Source organism: Thamnophis elegans, chromosome 17, assembly GCF_009769535.1.
Source record: "Thamnophis elegans isolate rThaEle1 chromosome 17, rThaEle1.pri, whole genome shotgun sequence".
In the NCBI taxonomy this organism is placed as follows: domain Eukaryota; kingdom Metazoa; phylum Chordata; class Lepidosauria; order Squamata; family Colubridae; genus Thamnophis; species Thamnophis elegans.
The window spans coordinates 3,881,874-3,896,527 of NC_045557.1; positions in this window are offsets into that span (position 1 = coordinate 3,881,874).

The following is a 14,654-nucleotide window of genomic DNA, read 5'->3' on the forward strand; positions in this document are numbered from 1 at the left end:
TAACCACTGCGCCACTGTGCTTTTTCTTTCTGGAAAGGAAGGAAGGAAGGGAGGAAGGAAGGAAGGAAGTAAGGAAGGACGGAAGGGAGGTAGGGAGGATGGAAGGGAGGGAGGGAGGGAGGATGGAAGGAAGGAAGGAAGAAGGAATAGGAATAGCGCTTAGACTTATATTCCGCTTCACAGTGCTTTTACAGCCCCTCTAAGCCGTTTACAGAGAGACCCTCTTGCTCCCAACAATCTGGGTCCTCATTTGATCAACCTCGGAATGACGGAAGGCTGAGTCAACCTTGAGCCTGGTGAGATTTGAACTGCCTAATGGCAGGTAGCCGGCAGTCAGCAGAAGCAGCCTGCAGTACTGCCTTCTAACCACTGCGCCACCACAACTCTTCAGGGAGTTAGGTAAAGATTAGGTAAAGGTTCCTAAAGGAAATACAATACAATAAAGTCCGAGCATGTGCCTTAAGTTTCTCCTTCTCAAAGGGGTGAACATTAATAACTCTCACGTTTCTTTTTCCCCGTCCTCTGTCTTGCAGGTCAACCTCCAAATGTCGTACCAGTGTAAGCAGCCGTGTTCGTGTCCTACTATCTGTGTAAAATCCGCTCCTGCGCCATGCAGCCCGCCCAGCTCCTGCATTTGTGTATCTGAGCCCGCGAAGAGCTCCTCCTCTTGCCAAAAATCGTGCGGCGACGCCAAGTGCACCTCACCGTGTAGCAGCCCCTGCCCGGTTGTCTGCGTCAGCACGTGCGACTCAAAACCCGCCTGTGGTTGCCAAACGGCCACCTGCGTCGTCTCCGCCCAGAGTTGCGATTGTGCAAAGCCGTGTCAATCCACAAAGAGCGCCCCTCCCTGCCAGTCCTCTGCCGCGCCGTGTCAAGACAGCATCTGTGTGGTGTCATGCCAGACCGCGGCCCCTGAACCCTGCCAGACCCAAACTTGCACCTGTATCCCCGTCCAACTTAAGCAGTGCTGCTGCGGCCGGCTCGTGCTGGTGCCGGTGTCTGCCTGTACCCACCCTGCCCAGTGCTGCACTTGTGAGTGCTGTTGCAAACCATGCTGCAACTGAGCTGCCGTGGGTCGCATCAGTTGTGCCACCTGGCTTCGGACGCCTAAAGCTGATTGCTTTCTTTCTCCTGGTCCTGCGTGGTGTCTTTTCTTTCTGCTACGGTCCTCGCACTTATTTTTTCCCCCGCTCCTGCTACATTAACACACCGTATTCTATATATTTTCTGTTTGGGGGATGGAACTCAAGTGGTTGGACTCTCCAGAATATCCGCACAAGTCTGATTTTGGGGAGCAAAAAAGAAACACGATCTGCTAAGACTTCATTTCCTTAGAGTCCTGCAGAAAAAAAATCAGGTAGGACAACGGCTGATGGCCTCTTTCTATCGGTCCACCATAGAAAGCGTCCTCACATATCGCGTTACAGTGTGGTGCGCTGGTTTAACAGCTGCGGACAGGAAGGCCCTACAGAGAGCGATCATAAGAGCCGAGGTGGCGCAGTGGTTAGGGTGCAGTACTCCAGGCCACTTCAGCTGACTGTAATCTGCAGTTCGGCGGTTCTAATCTCACCGGCTCAAGGTTGACTCAGCCTTCCATCCTTCCCAGGTGGGTGAAATGAGGACCCAGACTGTGGGGGGCGATATGCTGACTCTGTAAACCGCTTAGAGAGGGCTGAAAGCCCTATGAAGCGGTATATAAGTCTAACTGCTATTGCTAATTCGGCACAAGAAACCATCGGTTGCCCTCTGACCCCACTGGATGACATCGCCAGGTCTCGCTGCTTTAGCAGAGTAAGGAAGATACTCAGAGATGATCCACACCCTGGTGGTCGGTGTCTCTTTACACTTCTACCATCAGGCAGAAGACATCGAAGTAAGCCAGCCGAACGAATAGGTTTAAAGATAGTTTCTATCCTTGGGCTGTGAGACTTTTAAATGCAACCACAATCACTCCATGCACACACTAGTTTTTCTTCCTTCTCTTTCTTTTTTCGTTTCTGCTATAATTTTGCACCAGTGAGGTTAAAACCAATTTCATTGTATGTAAGTACAACGACAATAAAGATTATACTTACACTTAACACGTTCCATTTCTACGCAATGCAGAAGAAGGTGCAGAACGAAGACTGCAGAACGCAGAACTAGAGCAACATGCAGAATGCAGAACAACACGCAGAACGCAGAACAACCTGCTGAACACAGAACAACATGCAGAACGCAGACTGCACAACATAGAACAACATACATAATGCAGAACAACATGCAGAATGCAGAACAACAGGCAGGATGCAGAGCAACTTGCTGAATGCAGAACAACAGGCAGGATGCAGAACAACCTGCTAAACACAGAACAACATGCAGAATGCAGACTGCACAACATAGAACAACATACAGAATGCAGAACAACATGCAGAATGCATAACAACAGGCAGGATTCATAACAACAGGCAGGATTCATAACAACAGGCAGAATGCAGAGCAACATGCAGAATGCAGAACAACAGGCAGGACGCAGAACAACAGGCAGAATGCAGAGCAACTTGCTGAATGCAGAACAACAGGTAGGACGCAGAACAACAGGCAGGATTCATAACAACAGGCAGAATGCAGAGCAACATGGAGAATGCAGAGCAACACGCAGAATGCAGAACAACAGGCAGGATTCATAACAACAGGCAGAATGCAGAGCAATATGTGGAATGCAGAACAACATAAAGGATGCAGAACAACACAGGAAAAGTATGTAATGGAAATTCAACGCTGGGAACTGAGAGTCAAAACGCAACACGTCTGCTACAGAGTTTTCAAGTTTTGGGAAGATATGAGGGATTAACTTTGGCAAACTGCCATTTCGTTCTGTCGTCTTGTACAACGGGAGTCTGCCCATTACGGTCGTAACTCACGAGAGTCATAGCTTTTATAATTTTATGACCTTTTTTTCTTCAGCGGTCTCTAAGTGAACATGGAGGCACCTTCTCTCCCCCTTCTCTCCTCTGCTGGCTTTGTATCGAATAAACTTTGTTTTCATAGCAGTAACTTCACGCTTTGTTTTCCTTCCCTCCTGGATGTATGTTTACTTCGTTCACAATGACTTTTTCCTCCTACCTCTCCACCTGTGGCCTCCGTGGCCCTACCCTGTTCCTCACAACAACCCTGCGAGGGAGGTTTGGGAAGGGAAAGAATGTCCATGTTCTACAATCAAGTGGGGATCAGAGCTGAATTATTTCAAGTCCCACCCTTATTACAAGATTTGGGGTTCAGATTTATCCTATCCAGCCTTCCCCCCCCCCAAAAAAAAATTCTCTGCTACTCCATGGAGTTAAACATCGGACAGGAAATTTGATCTACTTCCCCAGGCACAGGGTTCAAATATCAGCAATTTTTGGAAATTTTGGGGGATAACGTTTAATAAAATTGTTATTTTAAAAAAAGCTGATTTATGCCTGTCCTTGATGCTCACAGGGACACGGTGGCTCAGGGGCTAAGACGCTGAGTTTGCCGATCAGAAAGGTCGTCAGTTCAGCGGTTCGAAACCCTAGTGCCGCCTAACGGAGTGAGCTCCCGTGACTTGTCCCAGCTTCTGCCAACCTAGCAGTTCGAAAGCAGGTAAAAAATGCAAGTGGAAAAATAGGAGCCACCTTTGGTGGGAAGGGAGCAGCATTCTGTGTGCCTTCGGCGTTGAGTCATGCCGGCCACATGACCACGGAGACTTCGTCGGACAGCGCTGGCTCTTCGGCTTTGAAATGGAGATGAACACCGCCCCCTAGAGTCAGGAACAACTAGCACATCTGTGCCAGGGGAACCTTTACCTTTACCTGTAGGAAACTAGTTGGCCTGGTTTCCACCTTGCTCGAGGTTATTATTTGGTGCTCCAGCACCCCCTAGTGGCCCTTCCTCCAAATTGGCAGAGACACCAAACCTGGCAGAGAGGTAGCCAGCACCTCTCCCTTTCCAGAGGCATTTTAGGCATTAAAATGCCAAATCCAGTCTAAACAAGAACCTCGTCCTTCCACATTTATTCCTCCGTGAGATCTAGAATGATGAAGATGGAAGAACTTACAGAAAGGGCCAGAGAGTCTTGTCTGATTTAGGAAGCAGCATTTAAAAAAAATAAAATTAAAAGACTGAAAACCCTTTGTGGAGTTTTTTTTGCTGAACTAGGGGAAAAATGAACAGGTGATCCTGGGATCTCCTGAGTACAAAGGGCAGAGAATGGGAAGAGGGGAATCAGGATGATGTAATTTGGGAGGACGGAATCTGTAATAATTATGCCTGTCTGTCTATCATTCATAAATGCCATCCATCATCCATCATCCATCATCCATCCATCCATCCATCCATTTAATATATCATCTTTATATGATCAATATATGTCATCTATCATCTATATATGTCATCTATCTAATACCTATTATCTATTATTTATCATCTATATGATCTATATCTGTCTATCTGTCTCTGTCTGTCTGTCTGTCTGTCATCTATATATGAACTATACATGTCATTTATTTATGTAGTATCTATCATCTATATGTCATTTATCTAATTATCTATCTATCTATCTATCTATCTATCTATCTATCTATCTATCTATCTATCTATCTATCTATCTATATCATCTATCTACCTACCTACCTACCTACCTATATCTTACATGTCATCTATATATAGTCTATATGTCATTTATCATCTATATGTATAATCTTTATTGTCATTGTACTTAAATAGAACAAAATTGATAAATATATGTCATTTATCTAATACTTATCTATTATCTATCTATATCTTTATATCATCTATCTATCTATCTATCTATCTATCTATCTATCTATCTATCTGTCATCTATCTATCTATCTATCTATCTCTCTATCTATCTATCTATCTGTCATCCATCTATCATCTATCTATCTATCTATCTATCTATCTATCTATCTATCTATCTATCTATCTATCTATCTATCATGTCATTTATCTATCTATCTATCTATCTATCTATCTATCTATCTATCTATCTATCATCTATCTATCTATCTATCTATCTATCTATCTATCTATCTATCATCTATCTATCTAATCTATCTATCTATCATGTCATTTATCTAATCTATCTATCTATCTATCTATCTATCTATCTATCTATCTATCTATCTATCTATATCTTACATGTCATCTCTAAATAGTCTATATGTCATTATCATCTATATAAGTATAATCTTTAATTGTCATTATACTTAAATAGAACAAAATTGATAAATATATGTCCATTTATCTAATACTTATCTATTATCTATCTATATATGATCTGTCCATCTCAGCATTTATTAATCTCTATCCAATCATCAAGAAATCACCCAGAAAGCATGCAATATCCAGATTGGGGTTCAAATTAACCTTAATTATGTTTCCCTCCCTAATATTCTCTTTCTCTCTCTCTCCACACACACACCCCAGACACATAAATTACAGAATGCAGCTGACACTGTGCAATCAAGCCACCGATGCAGGAAACAGTTAGAGATGAGCAACCATTTCAGCAAATCTTTCCGGGTTTGGTTTCAAATCGGGAAACAACACTGATCCCGTCTTTTTTAAAAACCCACATGCCTCAACTGGGTATGGTCATCAAAATGAGATGACTTTTTCAAGTCTAGGTTTTTTAATGAACCAAGGAATCCCTTGGGAGGACTCTCAGTTGAAAGAAGGTAATTGCCTTTTTATTTAGCCTAGATAGCATTCTGCGGGAGATAAGATTTGTAATGTATTTATTACAATTTATTTATAAGGAAATCATTTCATGCTTTCTTCCTCTTCCTTGAGACAGAGAGGTGCAAGGAGAAAAACATAATTACTGTTGGAGGAGCAATGGACCATCTTGTCATTTTTAAGAGAGGGGGCTCAAGTGTTCAAGGCTGTGTCCATCAAAAATAGAGTTATGGACATCTAACAACAGGTCCATCAAAAAAGAGTTATGGACATCTAACAAGTCATCCAATAGAGTTTGGACATTTAACAAGTCCATCAAAAATAGAGTTATGGACATCTAACAAGTCCATTAAAAATCGAGTTATGGACATCTAACAAGTCCATTAAAATAGAGTTATGGACATCTAACAAGTCCATTAAATAGAGTTAGGACATTTAACAAGTCCATCAAAATAGAGTTATGGGGAAGTCGAATGGCAGAGGGTCTAGTCCTTGGTATTCAAGATTGAAGGCACTTCCATATTTTGGCCATCAGAAGTGGAAGGAGATTTTGTGGCAGCCATCCAGATGTTCCATGCAATGCCATTCTCCTAGCGAGTACCCAAAGCCAGGCCAAATTAAAAACCGATCTGATTTGGCAACCTAATTTACTGCTCCAATTTGTGTGTAAATATTCTGACTTCAACCAAAGCAGAAGGAGCAGGGTGGAGAAACACGGAGACCAAATCTGAATATATTATGTAAGAAGGAGATAAAACAAGTATTTGGGATCGACTCAATACGAAGATCTTCTAGCTTGCTTCTTACCTACTTCCTGGTATTTATTTCCCACAAACAAGTGTTTCTGGTCCCCTATAAAAGGCATAGGCTTCTAGTTGCCCTCAATCAATCAGATATCCGCTTTGCAGACACGGTGATCAAGGTGAACCTGGTAAGTTCCTCTTCTAGGTGGCACCTTTGAATGGGGGTGGTCTCTGGTTTGGTACCAGTATTCTTCAGGTAATGATGAGAAAGTATATCCAGATATCTCAGAGAACGTCCGCTAGTCAGGGGCACCTAAACTTTGTCAACGAGAATAGTGTGAGAATCCCAGCTAGACGTATTATGGTTTCAACCTCTGTAGAAGGTCCAGAAGACCGAATAACCAAGACTAACCTAGATCTTTTTGTTAAGATCAGACTGTATTTCCCCTCTCATTCTTCTTTCTTGAACCTCTCCATCTTCGGCTGTCTTCTTATGACGTGATTCAATGGACTACAAAACAGGGTGATTCAATAATCAGGCTAAGCTTCCTCATTTTCTGCCTTCCTCAACCAACAGGTTAGAGTCAGTTGCTTGTGTTTTGGGTTGAGGTGGTTGGAGACCAGAATAAAAGGAGCCGAGGGCAGAGGAAACCTTATAGCTACTGGTTTAGTGAGTGGATTTGATCTGCTATGAGTTATCATTCCTCAAGTATCTCCATCTTTGACCCATCAACCTTGTCGTATTTGTATTTGGAGTTCTCCTGGTCGATCTTCAAGCTGGGATGAGGTGAGTTACAGAGGCCTTTAAAAATCAGCCACTAAAAACATGTTCCTCTCTGTTAAATCCTAGAAAGATGTCTTCTAAGGACCAACAGCAGAAAAAGCAATGTGGCATCTTCTCACCCCAAGAGCCTCCGAAACCATGCGCTCCCAAAAACTGTTGTGTTGTGAAGCCTCCAGAGACTCATAGTCCTTGCTGTCTGTGTCCCCAGCCTTGTCCTTCTCCCCAGAAGCCTGGGTGTCCTCAAAAACCCAAATCGTGCCAACAATAAGAGGCTGTCACGTTATGGAAACATCTATACAGATCATCGGTGGTTGGAGGAACAAGGCCCTGGAGATCCCCAGCGGCTGCATCTCCCAAACTTCCATCTCATCTTGGCTTCATCTGTCTCATCTCTTCTGCAATCCTAGCCAGAAGGAACTAGGGAGGGGGCTTCCAGTATTGAAAAGATCTGCCGCTTCCCCTCCTCAAGCTGTTTCTTCTTCTTCTGTCAATTTGTTTTGTTAGTCCTTAATTGTCTAGGCTGAAGTATCAGTGGCTACTTCTTAATTTATTTTACAGCAATAAACGTTTGCAATATCCATCCTTGGCCCTTCTGTGATTTTTCTGAAAAAGCTCTTTGCAAGGTGTGGTGGGTCAATGATAGGGCAGGAGATATCCCTAAGGAGCACCCATCTCACTTGGTCTCGCCCTGGTCACGAAGAACCTTCGAAGGTCAAGAGTAATTTGGTAGGAACTGAGAAGATAATCCGCGAAATCCAGCATTAGCTGGGTGAAGAACATCTTCGTGAAGCAAAAAGGGTGATGGTGGAAAGCATCATAGCTTGTCTACCTCCTGGGAAAAGAGGGCTTGATCCTTTAAAGAAGTCCTTTGAGGAATGGATGGCTTCCTTGAGAGTCTCCATCCATCTGAAAAGGGGTTCTCTGGCCTAGAAAACATCACCTTGCAAGGTTGATCTAGAACTCCCAATTCATGATGGACTTATAGGCCTCATCCACCCCCCTGTTCTTTGCTCTCCTCCCAACCATTCCAAACCTAGTCCACTTGAACCAATTGGTTCAAATTCTTTAAAAAAAGCCTTTTTCTAATTGAATGGGAATGTTCTGGAACAAGAAAATGAATTTTGGTAGTACATTCATCTTTATGACCGCAATCCTACCCATCAGGGACAATTGTAAATTTTTCCACCTTTGAAAACTTTGCTTGGTTTTATTAATCAAATTAATACAATTGTCTTCTTTGATGGGCACACACCTGGCTGTTAAGTGTCCACCTAGATACTTCACTTTTTTTGACGATTTGAAAACCCATTTCCTTCATTAAATCTTTCAAGTCGGGTGTCATATTTTTAACCGACATTTTAGTCTTTGTCATATTTACTTTCCCATACTCTGTCAATTCCTCAGTAAGTTTCATACCGGACTTTAAAGGATCCTCTAAAACAAAGACTAAATCATCCGTGAAGGCCTGTAACTTAAATGGTTCCTTTTAAACTTCTAATCCCTTTATCTGTTCCTCTTTACGCACATTCCTAGCTAAAACGTCTACGGTTGAAGATGGTGGTTTTGTTTGATCTGAGAACCAGACCTGGTCAATTTGTCATTGAAAACACCGGGTTCTAGATGAGGCCAGGAAACGGAGCCCTGTCAAAGAAACTTCACGGAAAGCATCCATGAAGCCACCACGACTAAACTCATAGGGGACTTCCCCTTACATGCTTATTAATGAAACTGGGCTTCTGGTGGTTAATGACGACGATACAGTTATGTGGTCTGATTTGAACGAAACTGGGAAGCACCCAAAGACTCCAAGCTCAACTCAATTTAAACACCAGGGAGAAATAACTCCAGCTGGCATTTCTGAAGTCCTCCAAGGTGACATGGAAAGCAGACCAACGTCGGAAGGGTTTTTCATAAGTAGAGGGAGCTGACTCCAGTTTGGAGGGCAGAACGTTGCCCTAGCAACAGAAGATTGAAGGACCACAATGCTTTATGCTCCGGTTGTAAAGGAATGTTCTCTAAACACTCATGGGATGAAATAGAACCAATCCACGTCTCCATTGGGTCTATTGATCCTTTGAGAAGAGGGTTGAGGAACAGAATGAACTGAAGCCATTGAACAAATGCATCGAATACCAGAAGAAGGTTTGTGCAGAGAATAGCAGATTTATTGATGACAAAGGACACCTTGGAAGAGCAGATTAGCTGGTTATTCAGAAATATATATATATAGCAGGGGTAACATGCAAGTGAAAAGAGGCCATGAGATTCACACATTCAGCTCAACCCCCCCCCCCCAGTATTCAGAAGAGACGAGAAATCAAGCTCCCTCCCATAATAGGGTACAATGAGTTGTAAAAAAAGGTCTTAAAATAAATGTGGATTTCCCCCCAAAATAGTCTCATTGGGCATGGAGGCTTCAAAGAAGCAATTGCTATGGTTCTTGGTTTCTCAGTCCCAGGTCGTCTTTGGAGTCCTTTGAGTTTTCTCTTGGATGAGATGTTTCCAAATCACGTCCTCTCCTTCTTCCTTCCCTCTCCTCCCTTCAGCTCCATCTCCTTCCCCTCCTTCCTCAAACCATGACTCAACATACCCAAACCTTCAATCGTCAGAGACCAAATGCAGCTCTATCTCACGGGGGACGCTTGGTGGTCCTGAGGTGGCACGGGGGAACCTCATGGTTGGCCTCGAAAACTGAAACAAAAAATGGCAAGCAAAAGTAGAACTTGGGGGGTGGAAAATCCAGAAGGTACCCAGGACTGATGTTCAATGGAGGAAAGAGTTTGCAGGATGAATCCGAGGCAAAGGAATTGGCCATCGATGTCTTCTCTAGTAAGCTCAAGGGTGGTCGCATGGGTATTGTGGCCATTGGGGGTATTTGGGGTAGCATGGGCGCTTCCAGTAGGGAGGACATGGCAGTGGGTAAGAAGGGTAACAGGGTTTCTGGGGGTAGGGTCTGGGATAGAGCCATTGAGGTGGGTAGCGTTGGCATGGGTAGGAGGGGTAACATGGTCTGGGACACTGCGGAAGAGGATACAGTGGATAGCAGCCAGGTGGGCACTTGGGTATAATTGGTGGAGAGGAGCAGGGATATTTGGGGCGGCAGTAGCGAGGTCTGTAGGGGGATGCCTCTATAAGGAGAACATTGCTTGGGGTAATAGATCCCCCCTTTGGTATGGCTTGAGAGATCTTCAATAGCATCAAAGAAGGAAGGGTCATCCTCTTCAAGGAGCTCAGGGAACAGGTATTCGTATTCGTATTCCATATTGCAGATCCTAAGAGGGAAAAGAAATCGAGAGATGAAGTTACAAAAGATCCACCCTTGCAGAGATCATGAAGCACCAACGTTTGGAGAAAGGAATTCTGTTTAAACCAGAACCAACCCAATCATGGGGAGCAATTTCATTCTTGGTCAACATACACTCCAATTGGGATCGGAGCGAGGTCAGCTCTTGTGGGGGGGATCTGCTTGAAGGAAATAGAGCCACAGAACTGAATGGCAAATTGGAGTCAAGTGAATTGATTCCTTGAACCCAGTGGCTCCTTCAAGACAATCCCAATGGATTTTTCCAACTGAATCACGAATTGCTCTCAGGCTTGGGCTAATAAGGTAACAAGGACAATGTGTGGGCCAGAGAGAAGAAGGAAACCCAACTTGGCTTGAAAAGTTGAGGTGCCCTCAAGGTTTGAAGACCTTCCCATCAGGCCAAATGCCAGCATATCCAAGTGCTTTTCCTAACATTTGGTCTAGATATAGGAGAAGGCTGGAGACCTCAATCCCTCTACACTCTTTTTGTCCAACTCTTTATTTTTTCAGGTTCCAATTTGACCTAATTTGGATTTTGTGAGAATCCACAATGTGCATTTTGGTAGTCAAAATGGGAGCCCACAACCTTATCCACTAAGATGGAAGAACCTTCTAACTAGGGTTCAATATAAAACACTAACCATTAGACAAAACAACCAATTGGTACTTTCCCACAAAGGTGGACAAATGAAACCAGCTGAGCCTACAGATTTCCTACAGGATGTTGGTTATCCCCATGCCTGCATGTCTACTGGGCCATGAAGAGACAGGAAATATCAGAAGATATGTTGCTTCTAGAAGGAGAAAGAGGAGGCCGAAATCTGGCTCTCAAAAACTTCTAAAAAGCTCTTTCCACACTTCCTTCACAGAACTTGAAAATCTAAACTATTACAAATTTAGATCTTAAGAACAAGAGGTACCTTCAGTTGATTCTCACAAACACCAAAATTTGGGAAGATGTTGGTTGACCCACCAAGACAACAATCCAAAACTTCTTTCCACTTAATGATCCATGATTGTCACCCCATGAATAGAATGATCTACATCTCTTAGAACAGGGCTGTTCAAAGCCCTGGTCAAGAGGCAAAGCTTTAGCAATGGAGTTAATTTCTCTGGTTTATGATCCCTCAAGATCACCATCCTTTCTGAAGATCCCTTCAGAAGATCTTCAATGTCTCACCCAACCTTCGGCTGTCCATCGAGCTCAGCTGCAAAATCCCTGTTTTAGAACATCTCCACGTCCACAAAATATGGACATGGAGAACTAGACTGATGCCCAGATTTAAAAAAGCGGACTTACCTTCTAATCTTCTCGAAATGAAGGATGAGACAAGTCTGGTGCTTTGAAACTCAAATCAAAAGGACTTCGCTTATATACTCTTCTTCCAGCCTCGTGCTGATACCACACAATGCGGAAAAAAAATCCAATCCCACAGATCTTCCCGGAACTCTTCTCCACAAGTTATCATTAAAAAAATTCTGTTTAGGTGCTGCTGGCAACTTAGTCAAATTAAAAGGAACTCGTTCCGCTGACTCTGGAGGAGGCAGAAAAAGTGTGAGAAAAACAACATTTATCTACCGATCTATTAATTTGTTACCATGTTTATTCAGTATCAGGGGGCAAAATTTGTTTTGAAAGATGCCACAAAGGAATGCCGACTTCTGCCCACATGGTGAGGAAAGTGACACCCCTTCCTCAATTTTTAAATTTTTGGATTCCAAGAAGAAGACCTGATATGCAGTAGTTGTCAACTCTTCTCAAAGTTTGGGTTCTGTTTCGTTTTGGAAAGCCACAAAATTTCCCGAAATTCTACAATTTTGCTCTAAATGTGTCCTACACGTTCTTCAAACTGGACCTTTTCTTAGGAGAAAAAAGAAGAAGAAGAAGATCTTATTAAATTGGGAAGAAATGCCCCTTTCATCATGAGAATCAAAAGGATTCAACCAAAAATATTCAGTTTATTTATTTAGGAGGAAAGGAACGCACGATCACATTAAGTCCAACACCTATGAGCAAGATCCATTAAGATGGAAATGCATACACATTTTTTTGTCTCTTGATTGTTTAAGTGGTTAAGTAGCACAAGGGATGGGTTCTGTAGTTGTAGGGTGACATATTAATTAAGTGTCATTGATGACCCACATAAATTCCCATAAAAACTCTGACAAAGAGGACTGGAATCTTGCGTTCTCCCATTTAATATTTAGATATTGAATACATTTGTGGCTTCAAACCAACAGGTGTCCTGAGACATACATTACGGGGGCGCTTCCTGCCTCAGCTAGTTTTGGAAAATGCGACTCACAACACGGAAGATCACAACTGTAGATTCGATCCGATTAGAAATAATGGGCACAAGGAAAGAAACGAAGACAACAGATCCTTTCTGAATGCACTAGAATCCTGGAGGCAAAATAAATATTAAAACTTTCTTCAAAGTCATTCTAGTTCAATGTCATTTTCTCTCCCCTTTCTATAGTTTTCCTCCTTTATGAAATAATCCATCGCACAGATTTTTCCAGTTCTGTGTTTTCGATAGTTACCCTTTCCTTCCAAGGATTCCCCTGAATGGTGTTAGCATGATAAAGAGGCGTTTTTTTTAAAATGTAATTTTATGGCACGGCGTATCTATTTTATATCTCCTTTTTCCAGATTAAATAATTAAAGGTTTTTGATGGCCGCGTTTTCTGGCCTAGGAGCCATAATAACATTTTCATTGGTTTGATTAAGAGGCCCACAAAAAAACTGTTGTGTTGTTTGACAGAAAACAGGAGGAACTATTGTGGTGAATTTCTAATTAAAGGACAAGGGAACATTTATGAGAAGATAATATCTAATAACCATGAATTGTTTCTGGGTGAACCTGCCAGCCGCCCCTGTTTGACTAATGGTAAGGAAAGATGGATTGGAGGTTTTTTAAAGAAGCGATTGAACAATGTTTTGTCTGGAGTGGTGAGCAGAGGGTTGGACTAGAAGACCTCCAAGGTCCCTTCCAACTCTTGTCATTCTGTATTCTGACATGGCAGCGGTCTTCCAGTACTTGAGGGGCTGCCTCAAAGAAGAGGGGGGGCAACCTATTCTCCACCTGACAAGGAGAAGCCATGGATGGAAACTCACAAAGGAAACAAGCAACTTGGAATTAAGGACACACTTTCTGACATGGAGAACAATTAATCATCAGAACGAGGGCAGAATTTTTGATACGCAACAAAGGTTTATCTCAGTTCACGAGGCTTTCCTGAAGCGGTGGAAAATTGGAAGGTGGGTTTGAGGGTCCCATAAGCCGAAATTCTTGTGGATGGTTACTTTGTTTTGGGATTTTCCGGGAAGCGGTGACCACCAATCGTGCTATGGACCACCTTGGCAGCGTCTGTCCCTTGTTGTGACCCACTAGTGGCCAGTGGAGCTGGCAGCAGATTCGGACAGTGAGGAGGGTTGGGGAGGAAGATGGGCCAGTCCTGGAGTCTGGGGAAGGCTCTGACGAGGGCTCTGTGTCGGAGGCAGAGAGGGGGGCCAGGGCTGTCTGACAGTTATCAGCTGCCTTCGGAGTCAGACATCACTGAGGCAGAAGAACAGCTGGAGCCTGTTCCCAGTGAGGGCATGTGCAGAGTTGCCAGTAAAGACTTGGGGGGAAGGCCACAGGTGGATGATGAATGCCCCCCATCCAGAGGGAATGAAAGAGGAGCGACAGGGGAGTGGAGTTTGCAGGAGACAATTAGTTCACTTAATTGGTTCATGACTCGCCGAGACTCCTGGCCAAATTCTGCAACCTGGCAGCTCTCCAAGCCAGATAAGGTCTGTGACCGTAAATCCTCCCTCGAAGGACTTTGCGGGATGTGAATGAGCAGAATTCACATGGAATTAATAAAAGGGTTTTTTGTCAGGACCAGGAGTCTGCTTCATGCTCTCGGGAAGGTGAGGTCAGAATATCAATTTTGACCCCAGAAGCCAAGAAGGAGAACCTGGAGGCCATTATGGGACCCAGAATCCAAGATGAGATGTAATTACTGAAATCGGCCTTATCAAAAGGGGTGAAAGTGAATTCCTTCCTGTCCAAACCATCTCAAGGTGAACAGAAGGTGCCAAGAAGCTAATTCTCTACATTTCAAGTCAACTGA